This window comes from Parus major, chromosome 11 (genome assembly GCF_001522545.3).
Source record: "Parus major isolate Abel chromosome 11, Parus_major1.1, whole genome shotgun sequence".
Taxonomy (NCBI): Eukaryota; Metazoa; Chordata; class Aves; order Passeriformes; family Paridae; genus Parus; species Parus major.
In genome coordinates this window covers 17,048,722-17,056,132 of record NC_031780.1, presented here as the reverse complement: position 1 = coordinate 17,056,132, position 7,411 = coordinate 17,048,722, and the positions used below count along the sequence as shown (strand labels likewise).

The window sequence follows — 7,411 nt, the reverse complement described above, 5'->3', positions numbered from 1 at the left end:
ATGAAAAAAAACCCTGAAATAACAAACCCAACAACCAACACATACCACAAGCCAATACATTTTGTAAATATTCTGGTTTGTTGTTTTTTTGGTTTTTTTTTTCCCTAATCCCAAAATTTAATATGAAAAATTGCATTCCAGTTTGATCCAGGATGGGATTCAATCATATGCATTTTGCAGATGACTTCTTTCTTCAGTCCGGTCATTAAACTTAAAACCTTCACCCCTTTGCAACTGGAGTCAGAGCTGGTTTCTGCTTAAAAAATGAAATGGCCATTTAGAAGATAGAGGAATAATCTTCCTTATAATATTTATTTAAGGGGAAACAATTTCTAGCCAGCATATTCATCAGTGTTATGCAGTAGTATATGTGTGTGTATATATATATCTCCCTATGATAAATATCATTAAATCATTTTGTCTGGATAGGATGCAGAAAGTTGCAAATGTTCATTTGCTATTCCAAGCTTATTTTTAGATTAATTTTAATCTATACTCTCCTTCCTGTCAAGATTTACTCCATGATCTGAAAGGCTTTCCAGCAGGGGAATCCATGGATGGCATAATCCATTTTAACAAGACACTTACCATCCTCTCCTACAACCTGAAGATGAAAGAGCACAGCTTTTGCCCTGGTAATTTCCAATTGCAAGAAAGGTCACGTAGAACAAATGGCACAAGTCAAAGGTTGAAATCAAAACAAAAAACTAAACTTTTAAGCTGCACTTGCAGGTACAACCTCTACCATTAGCTTTCTTCCCACACACAACCGTGCTGCCTACTTAAAGCAAGGACACGAGGGTTCTTATTAGGAAGATTTTTTATTCTTGGTTGCTTCCATCAGGTGTTTTCAATAGAAAATAAAACCAGGTGTGCAACCACTCTTACTGAAACCTTAAAAAAGTTTGAAAATTGGCATTAATTCCCAGGAGTAAAGCCAGGCTGAGCATCCTCACACTTTCCTTGTGACAAGATCTGTATTTTCACTGTGTTGTTCAGTTGGTGGAACGGTGGGGGAGAAAAATACTCTGCTCAGCAGAACCCCAGGTAAAAGGAAACCACATTTCTGATCTTATCTATTGCACTTCCAAATGTTTTGTATTTCCCTCAAGGCTCTCTGCCTGCTTCAAGTATTGTGTGTTTTTATATCCATGCTCCTCCAAGGAACCCTCCCAGGCTCACAGCTCAGAAAGTGAGAGCTTGGGCTGAGAGAAACAAAGCGATACTTGGATGTTTCTTCATTAACCTTGAAAAATGGTACATTCTAGTTGCATTCTGCTACATTCCCGTGAGTCTCAGACTTTTCAGAAGGGGGATTTGTGCAGGCAGAAATGCACCTGTTACCTGCAATAGCTTGCATTTAGTTAAGATAAAGTTGAGCAGGTAAGAGCTACACATGGAGGGTCTCATGCTCTGTCTCACACACGTGCATGTGCTCATAGGATCAGCATGGAAAATAAGATTAACAATCATGAAACTAAATTATACGGCATTCTTACTATATAAAAGAATATTAGGGTCCACTTTCTGCAATCCTAGGTAGATCAGAGTAGTCATCTTTTGCTTAAAGTGGAGAGGTTTTCAGGGGCTCTGAAGGAGGTTCAGATGACCAGCCCTTTAAAAATAAAATTAAGCAATGAACCTGCTTCACTAATGTAAAACCACAGAATGTTCATTTCAACCACAACATCGTACTGGTCAGGAGAGTTGGAGAAGGATGGGATTGAGTGCAATTAAACTTCTCCAACAGCACTAGTTCAGTGTGGAATCAGCCCTCCATTTTAAGAGTTCCTGCTCGTACCTGACCATGTCTACGCCTTGTGCTCTTACCCCTTCCCTTTCGGCAAACATCAAACTTGGGCAAGATTCAGAGCTATGATGTATTATTGAAAATGATACGTTTAACCAGCTAACAGATAATCCATGCAACCTGAGAAGGAGCAAAGCTCCAGGGATGAGGAAGGATGGCAGGGGATGGCAGTGGTCTGTCCCTCGCTGGCCGTGCTGTCTGTCTGTCCGGGATGGGACGAGCCCCCCGCAGCTCCGTAAAACCAAGGGCAGGTGTCTGCCACCAGTGCTGCTCTCCCTGAGCCGGCACCCAGCGCTCCTCCAGCCGGGGCTGTGGCTCACAAAGAGGGTTTGGGGACGGGGCGAGGGTCAAGCACTTACTGCGCGGTGCTGCCTCCATCCCGCTGCGGCTGCCGCTGCCCTGGGGCCGCTCCGCGCAGCGCCCGCGGCCAGCGAGGCAGCGCCGGGCCCGACCCGCCTCGGGAAAAGCCCTTTCAAAGGGCGCCCTCCGTGTCCCCGGGCCGCCCGCCGCAGCGCCGTGCCACGGAGACGAGCGGCTGCCCGCGGCCCCTCGGGGGGCTGCCGCATCCAGCCCGCGTCCCTCTCCCGCTGGGCATCGCCCCAAAGCACGGGGACGGCGGCGGCTCCTCCTCGCCGGCGCTCCGGGCACGTCCCGGCCCCGCTGGGCGCGTCCCCGCTGGCCCCGGCCCGGGTCCTCCCGGTGCCCATCCCCGCCCTCCCTCCCTCCTGCATCCCCCCCGCATCCTTCCCGCATCCCTCGGTGGCTCCCGGAGGAGATGCCCCGGCGCGGAGTTGGCGGCCCGGGCTGGCGGCAGGAGCGCGGGGAGCGAGCGGCGCCGCCGCCCCTGGAAAAGTTGTGTGCCTGCCGGGGGGAAGGCGGGCAGCGGAGGGAGGGGGAAAACCACCACCCCAAAGTGCTTACACGAATTTCCCAGCGCTAGACCTGCCTCCGAGATCGGCCCAATAAGAGCTGTCAGGGGAGGCTCCCGGCTCACTTTTCCACATCGCTTCACAGTTACGTTTGGCAGGCAGGCGGGCACGGCGGCGCGCTCAGCCTCGGAATTAGCGGATTTATTTGGAATATCCCTGCTTTCCTGGAGACGTGCGGCTGCCGCTGGCTTGTGCGAAGGGAGAAATTAATAACTGCGCTCCGGCATGCAGGCACAGAGACCCGGGAAGCCCAGCAAGCGGCGGCTCCGCCAGCATCGGCAGCCTCGGAAAGCATGAGAAGAAAATCTGGAGCACCCTGCCCGTTCCCAGGGACTGGCTGATGTTTTTTACCTCACCCTTTCAATCCGTGAGTGAAGTGGCTGTGGGCGAGCGGCTCCCTTGCTCCTTGAAAGAGTGAGTATTCATTTTATTCAGACAATTTGTGGCTGGCTGGCAGAGGGCTCTGTGGCTTTCTGCCTGACTTGGGCTCTGTGTGCGTGCAAGGTGCGCTGGGCGAGCGCCTTCCTCGTCCGTAGGTGCGGTATTAGACTGAACTGGCTGCCTCATTAAGTCGGATGTTTTCAAATTGCCCATAATGAAAATGTGGTGGGATGCTTGTTAGTATTTTTTTTATCATTATTATTCTCTCGGGAGAAGAAGTGGTGGTAATTGTATTTGTCTTCCTGCTTGTTGGTGGTTTTTTGGGGGAGGTTTATTTTTTCCTTCCCTTCCCAAACCCTCCTTTAAAGAATCGGGAAGACTTTGGATCACAGAGGGTTGCTTCTAAGGCTGGCGAACCCGTTTCTTCTCCTTGTTTTCTTATTTCGTACAATAAGTCTCTGGGCTATTTCACTGCGTTGAATAGATGCAGGGCTGCATTCATGCATTGAAATAGATTGCAGTTTTCGTGCTGAGAATAAAAATCACCCACCAGCCAGATATGTAAATGAGGGAGGAGGAGGCTGGAAGAACCTTTGGGGGGGGGGGAAATCCCCCCGGTTTATTATCACCTTCCCTCCCCCCGAAGCTTTGCACCCCCTAAGTGAGTAAATAAATAGGAACGTTTTCATAGCTTCCTTTCCTACTTTGAGAGAGGGAAGCATCCCAGAAATACAGCTCTTGAAAGCTGCAATGGGAATGAATCTGTAGCCATAACTAGCCAGGAGTCATCCCTGTCCCACAAGTTGTTTTCCTTCCCATCCTTTGGCTGACTAAACAGAGGATGCACCCAGCTGAAACTTGGGAGAAGGAGAAAGCCCCTTTAGCCCCAGCCGCTCGTTTGCTGCCAATGCTCCCAGAGCAGAAACGCAGGAGCCTGTGGCCCCCTGAAGCTGCTGTGCCACTAAACGCTTCATCTTCTCTTTGAGGAAGGCAGAGGAGGAACACATCCTTCTGTTCTGCTTGGCTCCGGTATCTGCTGGGTAGCAGCATCCCAGCCGGGAGCCCCGAGCCGCCAGCCAGCATCCCTGCTCGGCAGCGGCGGCAGCAGCGCCGGGCTCGGCTGGGAGGCACTGCGAGGCTCCAGCACAGCAGCCTGTGGCAGCTTCTAGGTGGGTAATAGAAAAGAGATTAATTCAAATCCTTATTTAGGCTCTGCCTACCGCCATGAAGGTGACACTGCTTAACGCAGGCAGGAATTCCTCTGCGGTTCGCTGCCGTTCGGTCATGTCTTGAATTTGTCTCAATTCAAACAGTTCGCGTTTAGTAGCAGACTAAACAGGGTGGAATCAATCCAAGCTGGCATTTAGCGGCGCTGCACAAACCCGCTCGCCTTGCCAACAGGTATCAAAGTGTACCCTCGCTCTCCTCCCTTGCAGACAGGCTCAAGCACACGCTCTCCGTGCCATGCAGACGAGGCTGGCTCTTCTCTCTGGGAGGAGAAGAAACGCTCATACAACTTTTATAAAGGCTGACACCTCTAAAGAGGCAGCCTGAGCTCATGAACCGCTCGCCCGTGTGGCTATCGCGGCCAGGTGTTTTGTGGGGGATGCTGACTGCAGGAACTCAAACAGAGACAACTGTTTATTGTTTGCAATAAATGTACAATAAATGTAACGTGTTAGCGCTTAATGGGAGGGGAGTTAACAGCTGCTCACTTCAGTTTCAATTAAAGAATAGAGCTGATCACTACCGAAGCTATGGATAAAGAATCCTCTTAACTTCACTCATCCTCTTTTGGAAATTCTTCTAGAGTTTCTCTACAAGAAGGATAAGGAGAAATATGCAGTGCTCTCTTCATATTCCCCCTCGATGTTCAATACTAGACTGCTGTGAACAAGTAGAGACTTCACAATAGGCTTCTCAGTATATATAAGTAAATAATAAATAAATTCAGAAGAGTGGAAAATTACTTTAGTGTACGTTTTACCTGTCTTAAAGGAGATGAATCTTCTGGAAGAAGTTAGTATTTGGCATAACCGTGAAATTAGCAAATTTCACACCCATAAAATGTGATAACATCAGAACCCAGAAGCTCTCTGCCTGTGGTGTTACCTCCCAGCCTAATAGTATGGATGGTTGTGCCAGAAGAACCCTAGCAAGGGAAGTGATTATTACACGATATTTTCATCCTTTAAACCTTACTGTTCCACCTCACTGCTTACAGAAGGAGCACAGCTTTCTGGTAGCTTCCTCCTAAGCTTTTTATTAACTCCCTTCTTTTTCCAAACTTGCATCCTGGCTATGGAGGACTTTGATTTCCATGCTTAGTTGTAAGCTGAGGGCCTTCCGTGCCCTTGGAGATTGAAGCATTTAATATAACTTGGTTCTTAAATTATCCAGGTGAGCAATTTGCTAACTGGGCAGGCTGCTAGCCAAGAAACTAACTTTGGACATTTTCTTCAATATTAAAAAATCAATAACACTCCATGCGCCTGCTTAACAAATGCAACTGGTTTTAACAAGAAGTTCGGCTGTTTATGACAGCTACTCCTTTTATGCCTTTCCTTGAAAGTAAAACAGAAGTTTTAATCTCTCTGAGGTGAGGTAGAATCTTCCTTAGATGAAGTCTTTCAGTGCTTTTTGAATATTATTTAGTCATTCCCATCACCTCCTGATACTGAAGTCCAAAAAAGAGTTGTAGAGGAGGAAGTAGTACCACAATCAGATTTAAATTCACTTTTTTGTGAAATCTGTTATCTTTTGAATTTTTGTCATTTGTGATCTTCAGGATTTTTCCAATAACATTGCACCTATCAAATTGATTTAATCAATCCCTAGGCACTTTATTTACACCACTGTTAACATATGATGTATTATCTTTGAAAAAAATATCCTTCTCCCTTCTTCAGGATGTGGAACCATTTCAAGTGAGGATTCACAGTCAGCCATGGACATAAATTTAGGTCTGTTAGCCCCTGAAGCTCTTCTTGAATTTTCTTCCTATTTCCTCTCATATAATTGCAGATTTAATATTTAAATCCTCACTTAGGAAGACCATTCCCAGACTTTAGCTGTGACTTTTTTGACATTTATTGAAAATAAGGGCCTGGAACCCACCCACTTGACTCTTGGTACGCACAGATAATTTGATTTCCAAAATCTGGGGGATGTTGAAGGGAGAGAAATACTGATCTCTGAGATTATGGACAAGAAGGGATGTGAACATGTCCTATAATTTCTCAGAGCTGTGTATTTCTAAGTGATGATTATGCATGTTTTGTGACAGAAAGCGACCGCTCATCGAGGTATTTCTTATAAATCCCCCACACCTATCAGATACCCCATCTCTCAGCAGTATTCCTTTTCCATTTTAAGGTTATTAGAACCTGACCTGCTATTAATGCAATTGTATGCTTGTAGTATACACTAAAGTGGTATCATAAGAGTCTTTCATCGTTGAGTATAAAATAATAAAACCTAAATTCTTTCAGTGGGAGGCAAATGCTACGGCAATTTGAGCTTGGAACATTTTAAGCATCATTGCTACCATAAGATCACATCAATAGAATTAAATTAGATCATGGAAACTCAACATTTTTCTTAGTGTTGTTGCCATAGAAAAGGTGGCTCACTTCAGAGCTTTCTGAACATAACTATTTGAGCAACAGACAGACAGAGAAAAAAATAAAGTCCAATTTGAGATTACAAATGTATGTATATATATATATATATATATATTTTCCTCTCCTTTGTTCTAGAATCTGTTCAGCATGTTTCTCATTTTGTCAACCACGTAAATAACATCAGCTCAGTGGCATTTCAATTGCATTAATAAAATTTTGTTCCCAAAATACATTGGGTACTGATGGTACCTGGAGTAGTAAGTGCCAGCTGAAAAGGAAAAAAAAATAAATGTCTGTGAACGAGTTCAGTTACCAGCTGATAGTCTTTTACCTGGAGTCAGATGCTATAAAATCTGATTTCCACCTGCCTTAGCCATGATAGCAGCCTTTATCCATGGGTTGGTTGCAGTGATAGCACTCATAGAATTGATTTGCCGAGGTGTTGATCATGATGTGCCTTGTGGAAATCATTTGAAATTGAGAATGATGAGCACCCTGGCTCAGATTTGAGATGAGCAATGTCTCCCAGTCCCAGATCTGAGAAGGGAGAGCTCCCATGGAAGTGTCTCCAGCACCCTGTGTTGCCCAATTCCTAGGCAAGCTTACAGAGGTGTTTCTCAGTGTGTCTTGGTCAGGTTTTGCAAGAGATGTGGAAGTCCAAAACATTA

At 46.0% G+C, this 7,411-nt stretch overlaps 1 protein-coding gene across 1 annotated transcript in view; it reads left to right on the top strand.

Annotated features, from left to right (window-relative positions):
• Window positions 1–2,642: 2,642 nt before the first annotated feature.
• The window catches only part of CDH8 (cadherin 8), a 150,770-nt gene continuing 146,001 nt past the window's right edge, over window positions 2,643–7,411 (top strand). Inside the window, exon 1 of the mRNA XM_033517205.1 lies at window positions 2,643–3,153. The gene's annotated coding sequence lies outside the window, so the exon portion shown is untranslated. The remainder of the gene's footprint in view (window positions 3,154–7,411) is intronic.